This window comes from Mercurialis annua, linkage group LG5 (assembly GCF_937616625.2).
Source record: "Mercurialis annua linkage group LG5, ddMerAnnu1.2, whole genome shotgun sequence".
Classification (NCBI taxonomy): domain Eukaryota; kingdom Viridiplantae; phylum Streptophyta; class Magnoliopsida; order Malpighiales; family Euphorbiaceae; genus Mercurialis; species Mercurialis annua.
Window position 1 is genome coordinate 33,968,644 of NC_065574.1, and position 20,793 is coordinate 33,989,436.

Below are 20,793 nucleotides of genomic sequence, written 5' to 3' on the forward strand. Positions count from 1 at the left end.
ATCTCTTCTAACTGTTCCTCTTCTTCATACTCTTCCTCCCGAGGATCTTCTTCTTCTGTCTCTTCTTTTATATCCTCTTCTGAATCTTCCTCCGGATCTTCCTCCAGTTCCTCCTCATCTTCTTCACTATATTCTATTTCTAGCGAGTGTATCCTGTTTCTATTTCCAGAAGAACTGTCAATTTCTGATACAGACATATAGCCATTCTGATAAATTTCTGGCGATCTCCTATTATCTGCGTGGAATCCGTTATGATGGACCCCAGATGGTTCGCCTATTTTATTGTGAAATCCATTTTTAAATATAGGAGGCGTTTCCTCCCGTTCTTCAGCAGCATGTGACTGAGCTCTGTTCTGCCCAGACATGCAGAAAAGAAACAATTTCAAACATAAGCGACCATCTGAGCCCATTTCCACACGCAATTCCAATATCAACTTATAAAATGCTGTAAACATTTAGCATTTATATCCAGCCGCACGTAGTTCGCAAACAGATAGCCATTTAACAATCCCAGTGCAAGTAATAATTATTTAGTTATCTCAGTCGTTCGTAATTTGTAAGCATATAACCATTTACTATCTCTTAACATAAGCAATAAATACTTAATTGCCTTAGTCGTCCGTATAAACAGATACTAGTCACTTACTAGCTTAATAATCATGGTTCGCGCGCGCTATCCCACATATTTCTAATGCATGTATCACACAAATGCAGACAACTAAGGTCCGACTCTCTGCTGCAGTAGTTCCTAGGTTTACTTACTGACAGAGTATTCCAAGTCAAACAGACATTCAGGCACAACTGGCAGTGGTAACTAGACCAACTGCTCTCAAACAAACACTGAAAAGAACTCGCAGTGGTAACTGGACCAACTGCTCTGAAACAAACACTAAAACAAACTCGCAGTGGTAACTGGACCAACTGCTCTGAAACAAACACTGAAACAAACTCGCAGTGGTAACTGGACCAACTGCTCTGATACCAACATTGTCACGACCCAAAATTTATTGAGCCGCGACCGGCGCTAGGGAACGGGAGTGGTAGCTCCGGAACCCGTAGCAAGCCTCAAATCACTGTTAATTTTTTGCAAACAATAAACAGATAATGCAACACAACAGAAGAAGATAAACGAATATAATATATAACCAAAATATTTACACTAACTGTTCAAATCCTCGCGGGCTCTAGTTACCGTATCCTGTACAAACTGGCCTCGCAGTATTATATACACCAGTTAGTGTATCAAGCATATCACTGACATCTGGTGCCGTGAACAAACATATTATACGTAGCCTATCAAAACATATAAACAAGACAACAAGTGAAATACACAATCAAAAATGTACTGATGTCAGGCTACGACTCTGTCGACACTGGACCACTACTGCAGCATTCACAGAAGTCAGATACTATACATACACAGCTGACTTCTGGACTTCTAAATTTGGCCTCTAGCTAGGTCCACATACTATGTACCTGAAAGACATCAAACGTGAGGGGTCAGTATTTGGGAAAATACTAAGTGAGTTTGCATTTACTAACTATATTAATATAAAAACAGAGCATCGCATCTCAAGAAATCGATAATGTAAAACATATAAACAGGTAACCGTACGAAACTAATATCCTAGCATGCGACAAATCTCTTGAATAATCATATATCGTTCAACCTAATCATAAATCTCAAGTTGTGAGTCCAACTCACTGGTGTGTCCAACCCACTAGATACGGGGACTCCAGGTTACACCGTAACCGAGTGCTCACTCGTATCGAAATCATATACCCAATCCTGAATTTCATAATCATATCATGCCATACATATCAAATCTTTTCTCAAATGCAAACGCACTAGACTGACTCAATACTGGTGATCACACAGCCTATTGACACCCAATAGGTAGCTAGTTTCTTCGGATCGCATACTAGTTCTTGTATATAAACTTGATAGAAACATATAACATTTAATCAAATCATATATTATGCGATGCGTATAAACAGTATATATATCTATATAAAATAACTTTAATATATAATACACGAAAGTAAAGTGCAACTCACAGTGACCGCAATCCAATCAATAACGTGGTCGATGAAATGATATGCTCTCGCTATCCCACATCTACTGACCTCTCTGCTCATTGACACGTCTTGTAAATAATTAACGTTTAATAATTAGAAGTGAACCTCGTATTCTAATACGAATAATACTTTAAATTCTAAGGTTTATATTTCATTCTTAATGCTATTCGTGATCTCGATATTCCTTTATCGTATTCACGATATATCAAACCTTGTTTCTCGTATTCGAGAAACGTATAATATCCTTAGCATTTTTCATTATCGTAGCTCACGTAAAACGTCGAGCTAAAACTTTATTTTTTCGAACAATCGGGGTCCTTAATCGTTCTTAGGGTATAATATTCAAAGATATTGAATTCTTCTTCATTTAGGGTTAAAAGTACATTTTAGTCCTTCGGGCAGAAGTCCATTTTAGTCCTCCGTGGACCCACTGTGCGTTCGCACACCGGTGTGGGTTCACACACCTTGGGTGTGCGTTCGCACACCATCACTGGTGTGCGTTCGCACACCGCGTGCGATTCGCACACAGCCCCCGAAAACATTGTTTCCAGGCGTCCTGTCGTGCTATCACTTGCCTTATACGTATAAAACCTGATTTCCTTCAAAACCCGTAGCTTCGTTTTTCCAAAAATGCTAAAACCGAGCTTAAATCGATAAATCTCTATTTTATACTAAAACCACCATTTAATTCGAATTTATAACTAAATATCAAGCTTAGGATCGATAGAGGATTCAATTCTGAAGAAATTGCCGCGAAAATCACTCGATTCGGACGTTGAACGGAGAAACGGCGGCGAAACGTAATCGATCGGCGTTATTTCCTTCACTCTCTCGATCCTTCTTCTGCTTCCTGATTCATATCTTCATTTCTTATATAATTCGGCTAAAGTGCCATTTTAATCATTGCTCTTTTTGTTTGTTACAATTTATCTTCCAAACTTTTCTTTTGTACGATTTAGTATATAGCTAAATCGATAAACTCTTAAATTATTACTGTTACGTATTATTTATATTCGATAAATAATACAAAACTCGATATTAACACTTTCCCGTCAAAATCCAATATTTCCATTTTTGACACAAAGTGGCTAAATTACCACTTTTGTCCCTGTACTTTATTTTGGACTTTTCTTGACATTTTTCCTTTTAATTTCAATTCTAACATTAGAATTGAAATATAACCTTAATTTTCTCATAATTAATTTCCCAAAACCGACCTACTTGAAACTTATTTACTTTATCTTTTCAGAAATTCTTCTGATATCGCCATTCTGGCGAATCAAAACTGGACACGTGGTCCAATTAGCTAATTAAATATTTTGGGGTATTACACGGCGCTAGGATGTGGGTATGGTTGTATCAAAATCCGTAGCAAGCCTTGCGAATAATAATTTAATATTTTAAACAACAGTGTACCCGTATAAAACCACATGCTCGAAGGCAACCGAGACTCAGCCTAGTCTAGCAGTACATAAAAGCAACATATATTTAAAGTACGCTTATCTCAAAATAATATCCAACAACATGGCAATATATAAAATACCATAAATACTATAATCATGCCAAATTTGATAAAATAAAAGTAGGACCAATACAACAAACAATAGTCTAAAGGCCTAATTACTTTAAAAAAACTCCACCTTGTAACATTGTTTCATTTATAGACTGACCTAGAAAAACATTCATTTGTACCCTTTTTTTGATTTTTCGTTTTCAACAGTACCCCAAAATTTAATTTTTTGACAATTTAATTAATTAAAGGATGTAAATATTAAACACAATTAAATAGAAGGATATATTATACTTTTTTCTACTTTAAAAAATACAAACAAATCCTTAAACTTTAAAAATATTCAAATAAATCTTAAAAATTAATCATTTTAAATTTTTTTATTTAAATAACTTCAAACCCACTATTATACTCTTTCGATTTACGGATCCGCTTCAAAAATCCGACAAAAAAAATTCTAAAAATAATTTTTTTTTAATTTTCCAGGATTTCAAGCGAGGAGGAGCTGCTGCTCCTCTTCTCAAGGAGGAGCTGCTGCTCGTCGCCTGAGGAGGAGATCTGTTCCTCGCTTCAGGCGAGGAGCAGATTTTCTCCTCGGAAAAACGAGGAGCAGCTGCTCCTCATTTTTCCGACGAGTAGCGCATGACTACTAGTCGGAAAAACGAGGAGCAGCTGCTCCTCGTTTTCCCGAGGAGCAGATCTGATCCTCGCCTGGAGCTGCTGCTCCTCCCTGAGAAGAGGAGCAGCAGCTCCTCCTCCTCGCCTGAGATCCGGAAAAAAAATTAAATAAAATTAATGTAAATTTTTTTTAAGTAAAAGGCATTTATTTTTACGTTTTTTAATTTGAAAAAGTTATTGTAATTAATATAAAATAAATAATTATTATAAGTTTAATTTTGTAAAGAAGAAGGTATTTTTGAATTATTAATAACACTAAAATTTAATTAGAATATAGGTTAAAAAATGAAGGACTATTTTATATTTTTTTAAATGAAAATAGTTAAATTTAATGCTTTGGGGTACAGTTCAAAACGAAAAATCAAAAAAAGGGTACAAACGAATTTTTTCCTATGTCAGGGTATAAACGAAAAAATATTATAAGGTGAGGATTTTTTTAAGTAATTAGTTCTAGTCAAAAATATAAACGTAAGACTGACAAGAATAATCTGATAATACTACTGCGGTCTACGAGTTTAAAACAATTCGACACTTTATTCTGAAATAAATAAAGAACCTCCGACAATGAAGAATTGGAGATCGACCAAACACTCAAATCATAAACCTGAAAAATTTGGGAAAACAACGGGGTCAGATTTACTGAGTGGAGTTTTTATAACTATTTAGATTTATTAAGTTGAAAACCTTTAAAAACGTTTAATAAAACATTTTCACTATGGATTATCAATGAAACCCTAAACCACAATTCTAAATCTATTGTCGTGTCGTTGAGACGTATCTCAATAACCGATCTCCGACTATCACATAATAAATAGTGAGCTCAGGAGACGTATCTTCCACAGGTGCCCTAACTAAGATGAGACGTATCTCAAACCTACCATAATACTATAATCATTATCGGTGCGCACGCAGTCCCGATAATGTCCATCGAGTAGTACCTTCCAAATCAAATCCACAATGCCGAAAATAGTTCAAAAGCTGGTTATACATATACATATACAAAATATAATATTTACTTAATAAATAGATAAATAGAGATATAAACTCACTGCTTGCTATTCCTCGTGAAATTGACAAGCAATCTAACTCTGGTTCGCCTCTGAAGTACGAACAGTCGACGGGTCTAAAATAATAAATCATAATTAAAAACAAACCCTAACTCTAAAGAGTACTAGACACCACATAGGACTATCACAACACAATACCAAGCCACATTTAATAAACACTAATATTAAACGCATTCCAAATATAACCCAAGTAATATAGTACAAATCATATAAACATATTTAGAATGATCCGTAAAAATAATTTAAATTAACCCAAGTTAAATTCATATCAGTGAGTCAGACGAGTTAATAAATACTACCAAACTTCTTCCCACTTGTCGGTTGACCACAATCTAACCCAAAACAAAACTGTATTTAATTTATAAATCCGAGTTTATAAATTAAATACTTGATAAAATATTTATCTATTATAAAAAAGAATTCAATGTCTTGCAATTCAAGTAACCTAAGTTACAACCCAAAACTTAACCATTTTAAGTTTATAAACGTTTATGGATTAAACCATAATTTAGCCAATTTGATTGTCGAAATCAAAATTAATTACCCATTCTTAATTTACTGAATTATAAATCAAACAAAAATCCAAAAGTTATCCTTAAACAAAAATAATAGATAGAACATAACTTAAATAAGCTTTTCGAAACTTTAGGGGATAAATTGTAAATTAGCCAAAATAACATATTAATGAAAATTAAATATAACTAGCCGAGAAATTAGATTATAAAATAATTATTGTTTTCAAGTTGTCAATTGAAACAAATACAAAAGTCATTAATAAATAATACCATAGTTAGAAACAGCTTAAGGGATTTAATTCTTTTTAAGAAAATCATTTAGTGACTAAATTGGCCAATTCGCCATCTTCTCTAATTCAAAAATAGCTTCATCCCCGCCAACCCTTTTACTACAACCATTCATTAAACTAAAACCTGAAAATAAACCTAGGTCTTGATTCTTCTATTAACACAAACAATCATTCTTAGAACTTCACCAAACTAACAAGATACAATATCAAGAAAATGTTACAGAAACCATGACGAGCAAGAAATCAACTACGGAAGCAACATCATTTGTTACACGGTGGATCGACGACGGTTAGACAGCCATGAACTCAAACAATCGGTCTCTATTCTATTCAAATTAGGGTTACAGCAAACATACAATGGTATCCGAATCAAGAACAAGAAGAACAGTAGTAATATAGCATGAATACGGCAAAACGGAACGACAATGAACGGAGAGATTGAACGTACCGTTATTGATTCCAAAATGTAAGGATCGAAGAGATTGTTGAGTCGACGAGAACCGTCAAAGAACAATCGGATTATATCTGAAATAATAAGCTAGAAATCAAGAACTGTATTTTGACGATATCAAAACGAATAATGAAAAAGAGAGGTGTGAAGCTTACCGCTTGAACGATTGAAAGGAGTTGATGATTGATGAGGTTTATGAGATTTCAGAAATGTAAGGAGTGTTAGACGGCTATGGTTTGTGTTTAGAGAAGAAAAGTTTAGGTTAGAGCAAAATGATTATGTTATATAAGGAAAAGGGAGAAAGCTGAAGGCTGAGGCATCGTGCCTCAGCAAAAATTAAAGGGTCTCATTCGAGACCCTTTGTGGTCTCGAACAAGACCACCATTCTATGCAGGGTCTCGTTCGACACCCGGATGTCTCGAACGAGACCGCATAATTATTCAGGGTCTCGTTTGAGACCCTTGTGTCTCGAACGAGACCAACCCCATATAATTTTTTTTATTTTTCTTTTAAAAAAATTAAACCACCCGAAAACCACCCTAATTAAGATTTGAACCACAATCGAAATACCAAGACTGAAAACGATCCGAATTTATATCGGGAACTCATCGGAAAATTTAGAAATTTAACGGGGTATTACATTATCCCTAACTTAATAAAAATTCTCCCTCAAATTTAAACACAAACAAATAATCATAGCAACACACCAAGCAAACGATCAATTAAAACACATAAGCAACGATACATGTACCTCAAGAAAAGAGGAAAGGATAACGTTTCCGCATATCGGACTTTATCTCCCAAGTGCACTCCGCAACAGAATGATTCCGCTACAGAACTTTGACCATCGGAATCTCTTTATTCCGTAACCTACGCACTTGTGTATCAACAATCTCATCTGGCTGTTCCTCATAGGACAGCTCTTGGTCAATCTCAACACTCTGAGGCACAATCACATGTGAAGGATCTGAGATGCACTTCCTCAGCATAGAAACATGACATACTGGATGCACTAAGACATGTCTGGTGGCAGAACCAGACGATAAGCCACATCTCCAATCCTTTCTGAAATCTCATATGGACAAACGTACCTCGGTGCCAACTTCCCCTTGACACCAAAACGAACCACGCCTTTCATAGGCGAAACCCGAAGAAACACAAAGTCCCCCACCTGAAACTCGATGTCTGTTTTCTTCGGATCAGCATAACTCTTATGCCGACTAAAAGCAGTCGCCAACCTCTGTTTTATCAATGGTAACTTCTTTGAGGTAACCTAAATAATCTCAGCACCAGACAACTTCCGCCAGCCGACCTCTTCCCAGCAGATAGGAGATCGACACTTGCGTTCGTACAAAGCCTCATAAGGTGTCATCTCAATGCTCGCATGGTAACTGTTGTTGTAGGAAAACTTAATCAACGGTAGATGAGTATCCCAGCTACCCTGAAAATCAAGAATGCACATCCTGAGCATATCCTCCAATGTCTGAATAGTCCACTCAGACTGACCGTCAGTCTGAGGATGAAAAGCTGTACTGAAATCCAACCGCGAACCCAAAAATTACTGAATCGCTTTCCAAAACCTCAAAGTGATAACAGAACCTCCGTCTGAAACAATCGATACTCGTACACCGTGCAAACTGACAATCCTGTCGATGTACAACTGAGCCAACTTCAAAGCAGGATACGAAACCTTGATCGGAAGGAAATGAGCCGACTTAGTCATACGGTCGACTATCAACTGGTTGTTCCTCATACGATAACTCTTGGTTAATCTCAACGTTCTGAGGTACAATCACGTGCGAAGAATTAGAAATGCACTTTCTCAACATAGAAACATGAAACACAGGATGCACTAAAGACATGTCTGGCGGCAGAACCACACGATAAGCCACAGCTCCAATCCTCTCTGAAATCTCGTAAGGACCAATATACCTCGGTGCCAACTTTCCCTTGACACCAAAACGAACCACGCCTTTCATAGGCGAAACCCGAAAAAACACGAAATCACCAACATGAAACTCAATGTCCTTCCTCTTCGGATCAGCATAACTCTTATGCCGACTAAAAGCAGTCTCTAACCTCCGTTTGATCAATGGTACCTTCTCTGAGGTAATCTGAATAATCTCTTCTCTTGAGAGTTTACGCTCTCCAACCTCCTCCCAACAGATAGAAGATCTACACTTGCGCCCGTACAAAGCCTCATACAGCGCCATCTCGATACTCACATGGTAACTGTTGTTGTAAGAAAACTCAATCAACGGCAAATGAGCATCCCAGCTATCCTGAAAATCGAGAACACACATCCTGAGCATATCCTCTAACGTCTGAATAGTCCTCTCAGACTGACCGTCAGTCTCAGGATGAAAAGCTGTACTGAAATCCAACCGAGAACCCAATGATTCATGTAGCGCTTTCTAGAAATAAACATAAACCCTCTGTCTGAAATAATAGAAACTGGTACACCATGCAAACTGACAATCATGTCGATGTACAACTTAGCCAACCTCGAAGAGGATACGAAACCTTGATCGGAAGGAAATGAGTTGACTTAGTCATACGGTCAACTATTACCCAGATAGAATCGTACCCCTGTCGAGTACGTGATAAACCAACCAAAAATTCCATGGCAATCCGCTCCCACTTCCACTCTAAAATAGGTAGTGGCTGCAGATAGCTAGAAGGTCTCTGATGTTCCAGCTTCACCTGCTGGCAAAATAGACACATGGAAACGTACTCTGCAACATCCTTCTTCATTTCGCTCCACCAATACGTACCCTTGAGGTCATGGTACATCATGGTCGATCCCGGATGAACACTGTAATCCGATCTATGCGCTTCCTCCAGAATCTGGTCTCTTAACCCATCCGAATCCGGAACGCACAGTCTAGAACAAAACCTGAGAAATCCGTCAACAAAAACACACTCGGAATTCCCGTCCAGATGTATCTCATACATAATCCATTTCAATTGTGGATCCTCACCTTGTAAAGCTTTAATCCTATAAATCAAAATCGGTTGCACCTGCAAATGTGCCAACAAACTACCGTTCTGAGAAACCTAAAAACCGTAGCCCGAAGCTGTAAAACCATACCACTCTCGAACCATGGGTCTGCGCCCAACCTCATAAATATGGGCCAAACTGCCCAAAGACTTGTGACTCAATGCATCGGCTACCACATTAGCCTTACCAGGATGGTACTGAATAGTACAGTCGTAGTCTTTCAGCAACTCTAACCACCTCCTCTGTCTCAGATTCAACTCTCGCTGATCAAAGATGTACTTCAAACTCTTATGATCAGTGAAGATCTCGCAAGTCGCACCGTAAAAGTAGTGCCTCCAGATCTTCAGAGAAAAAACGACAGCAGCTAACTCCAAGTCATGAGTAGGGCAATTCACCTCATGCTTCTTCAGCTGACGAGAAGCATAGGCGATCGCTGTCAATGTTACATCAACACGCCACCTAAGCCAATCCGAGAAGCATTGTAGTACACAGTAAAACCCTCAATGCCAGAAGGTAACACCAAAACAGGAGCTGTAGTCAAAATCTCCTTCAGTTTCTCGAAACTTGCCTCGCACTTGTTGGCCCACTCAAACTTAACACCCTTCTTTGTCAGCTTAGTCAAAGGTGCAGATATTCGGGAGAAATCATGCACGAACCGACTATTGTAGCCAACTAACCCAAGAAAACTCCTGATCTCAGTAACTGACCTCGGCCTTTGCCAATCCATAACCGCCTCAATCTTCTTTGGACCAACCTTGATCCCATCCTTCGACACAATATGTCCTAAGAAGGTAACCTATTCCAGTCAAAACTCGCACTTTGAGAACTTAGTATACAACTGATGCTCTCGCAAGGTTTGTAGTATCGTTCTCAAGTGATAAGCATGCTCCTCCTCACTCCGAGAATAAATCAGGATGTCATCAATGAAGACGATAACAAACTGATCCAAAAACGGCTTGAAAACACGATTAATCATGTCCATAAACGCTTTTGGTGCGTTAGTCAACCCAAATGGCATGACCAGAAACTCGAAATGCCCATAATGCGTTCTGAAAATAGTCTTAGGCACATCGACGTCCCGAATCCGAAGTTGATGATACCCGAATCTCAAGTCAATCTCGGAAAAGCACTTCGCACCCTGCAACTGATCAAACAAGTCGTCGATGCGAGGAAGAGGATATCTGTTTTTAATGGTAGCCTTATTCAACTGCCTGTAGTCGATACAAAGCCGAAAGGAACCATCCTTCTTCTTTACAAACAGAACTGGAGCACTCCACGAAAAAGAACTCGGTCTAATGAAGCCACTGTCCAACAGTTCTTGTAACTGCTCCCTCAACTCCTTAAGCTTAGCAGGAGCCATCTGATACGGCAGTATCAAAATAGGACCAGTTCCAGGAACAATGTCAATGCATAACTCGATATCCCGATCAGGTGGTAATCCATGCAACTCCTCTGGAAAAACGTCAGTTAACTCATTCATTATAGGGACAGTGTTCACACTGCGCACCTCAGCATCCATATCTCAAACCACAGCTAAGAAAGCTTGACAACCCTTACTCATCATCCGCTTTGCCTTGATCGCAGAAATCAGATTCTTAGGTGTCTCCGCCTTCTCCCCTTGAAAAGAAAAGAGTAAATCACCTGGAATCCGAAACTCGACCGACTTCCCTCAAGAGTCGATCCAAGTATAATGGCGTGCCAGCCAATCCATCCCCAAAATCACGTCAAACGAAAGAACATCCAAAACAACCAAATCAGCACGCAAGTCTTTTCAATGGATAACCACGGGACATGATGGATAAACAACGTCCACCACCACACAGTCAGACAAGGGAGTAGAAACAGATAAAGGTTCACACAGACTTGTTGGTGTTACACCCAACTTAGCAGCAAAACATGTAGACACAAAACAATTGGTTGCACCGGCGTCAAACAAAACTAAAGTATCTACGAAAGCAATCTAAATAGTACCTTACACCACTGCGTTAGATGCGTGAGCATCCTGAGGAGTCAAGGCAAAAACTCTAGCCTGACCCTGACTCTGCTGCTGAAAACTCTGTCCAGTATCATACCTGCTAGAACCTCTACCGCCGTTGCCACAGCCTCCAAAACCGCGCCCTTCAGAACCTCCGCCTCGCTGGCCACCAAAAGAAGCTGCAGGTTGAGAAAACCCTGTCGGTGCAGAGAATGCTGGTCTCTGACTCTGATAGGATGGCCGAGCAAAACTTGCTGCCGACATCTGCTGCCCAGATGCCTAACACTCTCTGGCAAAGTGACACGGCTGGCCACAAGTAAAACAACCCCCTGGTGCTAAGCGACACTCGCCCGGATGCCGACGTCTGCAATTCTAGGAGAACGGAAAACTAGCACCTCTACTGTTACCGCGCCCAAAACTGCGGCTGCTACTGCTGTTGCCTGAACTGTAGGTGTAAGGCGGATAACTCTTCTTGACACCCCTCTTCTTGTTCTTGTACTGAGAAGGTGTCGACTGGTAGCTACCACCACCACTCTGCTGTCCAGGGCCAGAAGACTTCTTACTCTGAGAAGAACCAGAAATCTCCCCAAACTGCAATAATGAGCTCTCCATACGACGAGCACTGTCCACTACATCAGTAAAGTCTCTGCGTGTCTCAGTCAGCAAACTCACAAAATCACGCCCTAAGCCCTTTACATATTTGTCGTTCACTCTTTGCGGATCTTCCTGCAAGTCCTGAGCGAACCGACCCAACCTCACGAACTCCGTCGTGTACTCGGATACCGACCTATCTTCCCTAGTAAGTGTAAGCAATCTGTCTCTATGACCCTGTGTCACGGAAAACGGCAAGAAGAAAGCTTTAAACCTCTCCAAAAATCGAGCCCAAGAGATAGTAGCCATGTCAACATGAATAGGTCTACGAAACCAGTCCCCAGCTAAACCCTTCATTGACATCTCAACTAGAACGACGGTCTGACGCTCAGTAGCCTGTATTCGCCGAGCATTCTGCTCAACCTCCTCGAGAAAATCCAACGCGTCTCCAGAATCATCAAACTCAGTTGGCTTCAGCCTCATGTACGCCAACACCAGATCCCTGTCAGTGGTCACGACACCACCAATTGCTGCACCACCAGCCTGTGGTTGCTGCTGCTGAACAATCTGACCCAAAACCGCATACTTATCCCACATAGTGACCTGTCCTGCATGCAGCTGAACCTGGTTGAGTTGTAAAGTAGCAACTCCAGCCAAAAACATATTGAAGTCAATGTCGCCCAACTCAGGTTGTGCCACACCTGGTGCTTGAGCACCCCCTGCAGCACCACGTCCTATGCCTCTACCTGTACCTCTGCCAGCTTGACCTCGGCCACCTCGACCTCGACCAGCTCGACCTCTGCCTGCTAGTCCTCTACCAGCTTGAACCTCTGGTTCATTCTGGTCCACCTCCATAGAGATCGCGTCATCAGCCTCAGCATTTTGCTGAGCCGCAGCACGAGTACGCGTATTCATTCCTAAGAATGAAATAAAAATCCTTAATACAAACAAAAAATTAACCATATAATCACAGCATGGCGAATCAGCCAACAAGTAATCAACCAAGTGAAAACAACCATATAATAAGTAGTAAAGCAAATAATTTCACACGATTGACTCACGACATTCCTATAGGAGTAAGCAGAAAGATTTGAAAACAAAAGATGACGTTTCAAAGACAAGACTCGAATCCTAATTCCACAGTAGTTCCTAGAACTTGACATTAACTTAACATGCCAAAAACAAATTAACAAATAACATGCATAAGGCCATGGTTTGAAACCAAAGCTCTGATACAAAGTTTGTCACGACCCATTTTCATGAATCGTGACCGGCGCTAGGGTATGGGTATAGTTGTACCAAAACCCGTAGCAAGCCTTGCGGATAACAATTTAATATTTTAAACAACAGTGTACCTGCATAAAACCACATGCTCAGGGGCAACCGAGACTTAGCCTAGTTTAGCAGTACATAAAAGCATCATATATTTAATGTACGCTTATCTCAAAATAATATCCAACAACATCGAAATATATAAAATACCATAAACACTCTAATCATGCCAAAGCTGATAAAATAATAGTTGGACCAATCCAACAAACAATAGTCTAAAATATAAATGTAAGACTATGACAAGAATAATCTGATAATACTACTGCGGTCTAAGAGTTTAAAACAGTTCGACACTTTATTCTGAAATAAATAAAGAACCTCCGAGAATGAAGAAACGGAGATCGACCAAACCTCAAATCATAAACCTGGAAAATTTGGGAAAACAACGAGGTCAGATATACAGAGTAGAGTTTATATAACCATTTATATTTATTAAGTTGAAAACCTTTAAAAACGTTTAATAAAACATTTTCATTATGGATTATCAATGAAACCCTAAACCACAATTCTAAATCCATTGTCTTGTCGGTGAGACGTATCTCAATAACCGATCCCCGACTATCACTTAATAAATAGTAAGCCCATCAGACGTATCTTCCACCGGTTCCCTAGCTAAGGTGAGACGTATATCAAACCTACCTCAATACGATAATCATTAACGGTGCGCACGCAATCCAGATGATGCCCATCGAGTAGCACATTCCAAATTAAATCCATAATGCCTAAAAACAGTTCAAAAGCTGTTTATACATATACATATACAAAATATAATATTTACTTAATAAAGAGGTAAATAGAGATATAAACTCACTGCTTGCTATTCCTCGTGAAACTGACAAGCAATCTAACTCTGGTTCGCCTCTGAAGAACGATCAGTCGACGGGTCTGAAAATAATAAAATTATAATTAAAAACAGACCCTAACTCTAAAGAGTACTAGACACCACATAGGACTAGCACAACACAATACCAAGCCACATTTAATAAACACTAATATTAAATGCATTCCAAATATAACCCAAGTTATAGAGTACAAATCATATAAACATATATAGAATGATTCGTAAAAATAATTTAAATTAACCCAAGTTAAATCCATATCAGTGAGTCAGCCGAGTTATTAAAAACTATCATGCTTATTCCCACTTGTCGGGCGACAACAGTCTAACCCCAAAACAAAACTTTATTAAATTTATAAACACGAGTTTATAAATTAAATACTTGATAAAATAATGGCTTAATTACTTAAAAAAAACTCTCACCTTTAATTTTATTTTCGTTTATACCCTTACCTAGGAAAATTGTCATATATACTAATGACCTTGTCTTTATATTTCACCTCTACCCCAAATTTCAAAAAAAAAAGATTATTTATTGAAAACAACAAAATATACGGGTTATTTTATACCTTTTTCTGCTAATAAAATACAAACAAATACTTCATCTTTAAAAACGTTCAAATAAATCCTAAAATTAATTACTTTTTATAATTTTAATAAAATAAAATAAATAAAATATTTTTTATTAATTACAACCACAATTATACTCTAATTTAAAAAACGGCTAATATTATTATTTAAAAAGTTCGATTTTCAGAACCGCCAACGCCGGAAAAGGAGGAGCAGCTCCTCCTCCGTCTATGGAGGAACAACGTGTTCCTCCTGTCACGACCCATTTTCATGAATCGTGACTGGCGTTAGGGCATGGGTAATGTAGTACCAACACTCGTAGCTAGCCTTCCTTATATCATACAATTACAATAAACCTGCAGAAAATCAATGCTCGGGGGCAACCGAGACTTCAGCCTAATTCTAGCAGTTATAATATTCAACATTTAAATATAACATGCTTCCCAATACTGAGTTGTGAATAGGCATAACATAAATAATACTGAATAATCATATAACATGCCAAAGCAGTAGTAATCCAGTCGAAGCAATCCGACAAACAACTAGAAATGAATAAAGACGTCTAGTTACTACTGCGGTCTAAGAATAAAATAGTTTTGCAGTTTATCAAAATAAATTAACCTCCGAGAAAATAAAGAACGGAGATCAGCTGACTCTCTCAAATCACCTTTTGGCTTCAATCGCTAAAAAGGTGAAACGCTAAGATTTGTTTCGTAGCATTTGTAAACGTTTGGCTTCAATCGCTAAAAATGTGAAACGTTTGGATTTGTTTCGTAACATTTGTAAACGTTTGGCTTAAATCGCTAAAAATGTGAATTGTTTGGATTTGTTTCGTAACGTTTGTAAACGTTTGGCTTAAATTGCTAAAAATGTGAAATATTTAGTTTTGTTTTGTAATGTTTGTAAACGTTTGGCTTAAATCGCTAAAATGGTGAAATGTTTTGTTTTTTTTTTGTAACGTTTATAAACATTTGACTTCAATTGCTAAAAATGTGAAACGTTTGGATTTGTTTCATAAAGTTTGTAAACGTTCGGCATAAATTACTAAAAAGGTGAAACGTTTGGTTTTGTTTCGTAACGTTTGTAAACGTTTGGCTTAAATTGCTAAAAAGGGGAAACATTTGGCTTAAGTCGCTAAAATGGTGACACGTTTGGATTTGTTTCGTAATATTTTAAACGTTTGGAATTGTTTCGTAACGTTATAAACGTTTTCCCTTTTTAACGATTTTAGCTAAACATTTAAAACGTTACGAAACCAATCCAAACGTTTACATACGTTATGAAATAAATCCTAACGTTTCACATTTTTAGCGAATTAATCTAAACGTTTACACTTTTTTAGAAATTTAAGCCAAAAATCCAAACGTTTAACCTTTTTAGCGATATAAGCCAAACATTTACAAACGTTACGAAACAAATCCTAACGTTTCACCTTTTTAGCGGTCTAGGACAAACGTTTAGATTAGTTTCGTAACGTTTTGAATCTTTGGGTTAAATCCCTAAAAATATGAATCGTTTGGATTTGTTTCGTAACGTTTTAACCATTTGGATTTATTTCTTAACATTTGTAAACGTTTGGATTAAATCGATGAAAAGGTGAAATTTTTGGTTTTGTTTCATAACATTTTAAACGTTTCGATTGGTTTCGTAATGTTTTAAACGTTTGGCGACAATCGCTAAAAAAGAGAAACATTTGGATTTGTTTCGTAACGTTTGTAAACGTTTGGCTAAAATTGCTAAAAAGATGAAATGTTTGGATTGGTTTTGTGACGTTTGTAAATGTTTGGCTTAAATCGCTAAAAAGGTGAAACGTTGGATTTGTTTCGTAACGTTTATAAACGTTTGGCTTAAATCGCTAAAAAGGGGAAACATTTGGATTTCACATTTTTACAGATTTAAGCTAAACGTTTACAAACGTTACGAAACAAATTCAAAAATTTACAAACGTTACGAAACAAATCCAGACGTTTCTCATTTTTAGCAATTTAAGCCAAACGTTTACAAACGTGGATTTGTTTTGTAACGTTTTATACGTTTGGATTGGTTTTGGAACGTTTTAATCATTTGGCTTAAATTGAAAAAAAAGGGAAACATTTGGATTTGTTTTGTAAGGTTTGTATGGATTTGTTTCATAACTTCTATAAACGTTTGTATTAAATCGCTTGGATTTGTTTTTTAATGTTTGTAAACGTTTGGCTTAAATAGCGAAAAAGGCGAAAGGTGTGGATTTTTTTCGTAATGTTTTAAACGTTTGGATTTATTTCTAAAAAGGTGAAACAAATTCAAATATTTGCGATTTAAATTGCTAAAAAGGTGAAATAATTGGATTTGTTTCGTAACGTTTGTAACCGTTTAGCTTCAAACGCTAAAAAGGTGAAACATTTGGATTTGTTTCATAACGTTTGTAAACATTTTTCTTATTCACCTTATTAGCGATTTAAGCCAAACGTTTAATACATTACGAAATCAATCCAAATGTTTAAAACGTTACAAAACAAATCCGAACATTTCACATTTTTAGCGATTTAAGCCAAACGTTAAAACGTTACAAAACAAATCCAAACGTTTAAATCGTTACGAAACAAAACCAAACGTTTCGCCTTTTTAGCGATTTAAGCCAAACATTTACAAATGTTAAGAAACAAATTCAAACATTTAAAACATTATGAAACAAATCCAAACGTTTCCCCTTTTGAACGATTGAAGAGAAACGTTTAAAACGTTACGAAACAATCCAAACGTTTTACCTTTTTAGCGATTTAAGCAAAACGTTTACGAACGTTACGAAAAAAATCCAAACATTTGAAACTTTGATTTTTTTTTTGAAACATATTAAATGTTTGGATTGGTTTCGCATCGTTATAAACGTTTGGCTTAAATCGTAAAAAAGGTGAAACGTTTAGATTTGTTTCGTATCGTTTGTATGGATTTGTTTTGAAACGTTTATAAATGTTTGCCTTAAATCGCTTGGATTTGTTTTTTTATGTTTGTAACCGGATTGATAAAAAGGGGAAACGTTTTGTTTCGTAACGTTTGTAAACGTTTGGCTTAAATCGCTAAAATGGTGAAACAAATCCAAACGTTTCAATCGCTAAAAACGTTACGAAACAAAACCAAACGAAACCAATCCAAATGTTTAAAATGTTACGAAACTAAATCCGATTTAAGCCAAATCTTTAAAACGTTACAAAACCAATCCAAACATTTAAAACGTTACGAAAAAAAACCAAATGTTTCTCCTTTTTAGCGATTTAAGCCAAACGTTTATAAACGTTACAAAACAAATTCAAACGTTTACAAACGTTACGAAACAAATCCAAATGTTTCACATTTTTAAAAATTTAAGCCAAACGTTTACAAACGTGGATTTGTTTCGTAACATTTTAATTATTTGGATTAGTTTCGTTTGGCTTAAATCGTAAAAAAGGTGAAATATTTGGATTTATTTTGAATACGTTATATGGATTTGTTTCGTAACATTTGTAAATGTTTGGCTTAAATCGCTTGGATTTTTTTTTAACGTTTGTCAACGTTTGCTTTAAATCGCTAAAAAGGTGAAACATTTGGATTTGTTTTGTAACGATTTAACTGTTTGGATTTGTTTCTAAAAAGGTGAAAAGAAATTCAAACGTTTGCGATATAAAACGCTAAAAAGGTGAAACGTTTGGATTTATTTCGTAATATTTGTAAACGTTTAGCTTCAATCGCTAAAAAGGTGAAACGTTTGGATTAGTTTTGTAACGTTTGTAAACGTTTGTCTTATTCAACTTTTTAGCGATTTAAGACAAACATTACGAAACCAATCCAAACGTTTCATATTTTTAGCGATTAAAGACAAACTTTAAAATGTTACGTAACAAATCCAAACATTTAAAACGTTACGAAACAATACCAAACGTCCAAACGTTTCACGTTTCACCTTTTTAGCGAATTAATCCAAACGTTTACAAATGTTACTAAACAAATCCAAACGTTTCACCTTTTTAGCTATTAAAGCCAAATGTTTACAAACGTTACGACACAAAACCAAAAGTTTCACCTTTGTAGCGATTTAAGCAAAACATTTACAAAAATTATAAAACAAAACCAAACATTTCACCTTTTTAGCGATTTAAGCCAAACGTTTACAAACGTTACGAAACAAAACCAAATGTTTCCCCTTTTTAGCGATTTAATACTGTAATGCCCTTATTATTTGACGTCGCCAATTGGACAACGTGTCAAGTTTTGGATCGCTAGAGTGGCAGCAATGGAAAACTTATCGGGAAAAAATTAAAGTAAATAAGACACGAGAAAGTCGATTATGAAATTCTAATATGGAAATTTTGGAAATTAATATCGAATAAAGGCAAGAAATTGGGATTAAGGAAAGTAGTAAGAGATTATCAGCGGAAAATAATAATTTTGTATTATTTATTTGGGTATAAATAATACGAGTGTATCTGAGTTAAAGGGATAATTAGCCGTTTGGTTAAAATATAAAGTTTGAAAGAGAAATGGTTTGAGTTAATGAAACGAGGGATCAAAATAACATATTTGCCATCATATATATATATATATATACAATTCATATGAATTATGAATTCATATGAGAAAGAAGAATCCAGAGAATGATGGAAATGGAGAAAACCGGCGATCAACTTCGATCCGCCACCGTTTCGCCTTTTCTCGTCCGAATCGAATGATTCTCGCTCCGTTGAATCAATAGATCCGTCCTCTATCTTCTAAGCCCTGAAAATCAAGGTAATATTTCTTTTTGAAACCTAGAAATGAGAATAATAGGGTTGTTATATTGTGTTTGAATCGAATCAATCGTAACCACGTTGATTTTGACGTTTTTGATGATTATTAAGTTGGATTTTGTGATGTATTGATGTAGAAGCACGTCGGAGTGAGTTTGGGGTGTTGAAAGCAAGTCGCGAATTAGAGCTGTGGGGAAGTGTCTCGCATAGGGAGAAAATGTCTCGCGGCGGGAGACATTGTCTCGCGAACTTGCGATTTCTTCGTTCGGACTCGGAATTGAGCGATTCTCATTGCGTTGGAAAGAGAAAAGAATTTTCTATAATCCTAGAGCATCATATTAAGGTAAGAATCAATATTTGGTTGCAGAAATTAGGGTTCAGTTGCGGCCTAGGGTTAAGGTTCGGTGAAACCGTATTGAATTCACGTAATTTGTTCGTTTTAAACTTGGTTCATGCATTTTTAATGATTTGAATTATAATTACGGAGTTGGGTATATGCGAAGTGATTGAACCACGACGTGAGAATCCTCTCATAATGTGAGGAAGGCCCTCACGACGTGAGAGGGTTTGGTTTCTCTCGGGTACAACGTATCTCGACCTGACATTGACTTATGGAGTCCGAAATCATGAAATTTGGATATACAACATGACGTTTGTGATTAGGGCTTCGAAATAATTATACTAAGTAATTGGTAATCGATAAGATAAATACAACAATATGTCGGTTAAGTATACGGGTGTTTATTAAGAATCTGTCGGGGTTAAGAATTGTATAAAGAAAAAGATGGTATCAGTTTAAGTTGCGAGTAGGGTTTTGTATCCAGATGACGTTTATAAATTAAACGTACGTGTGTTTGGAATAGGTAACAGACGTATCGACGAGCTACTAGACCGACGATCTGGAATAGTTAAGGGATCAAATAACGCATGGAACTTGCGTGATTTGGATAGTGATATTGCAATTATTTGGATAGCGGTCACTATGAGTTACATTTTACTTTCGTATATTATTCGTAAAAGCTATTTGATATATTATAAATAGTATTACCGCATACATTGCATATTATATGAGTTGAATTGTATAGTATATCTTTGTTTGATTGTTTTAAGTATAAGAATCTTGCGTGCGATCCGAGGGAACAACTACCTATTGG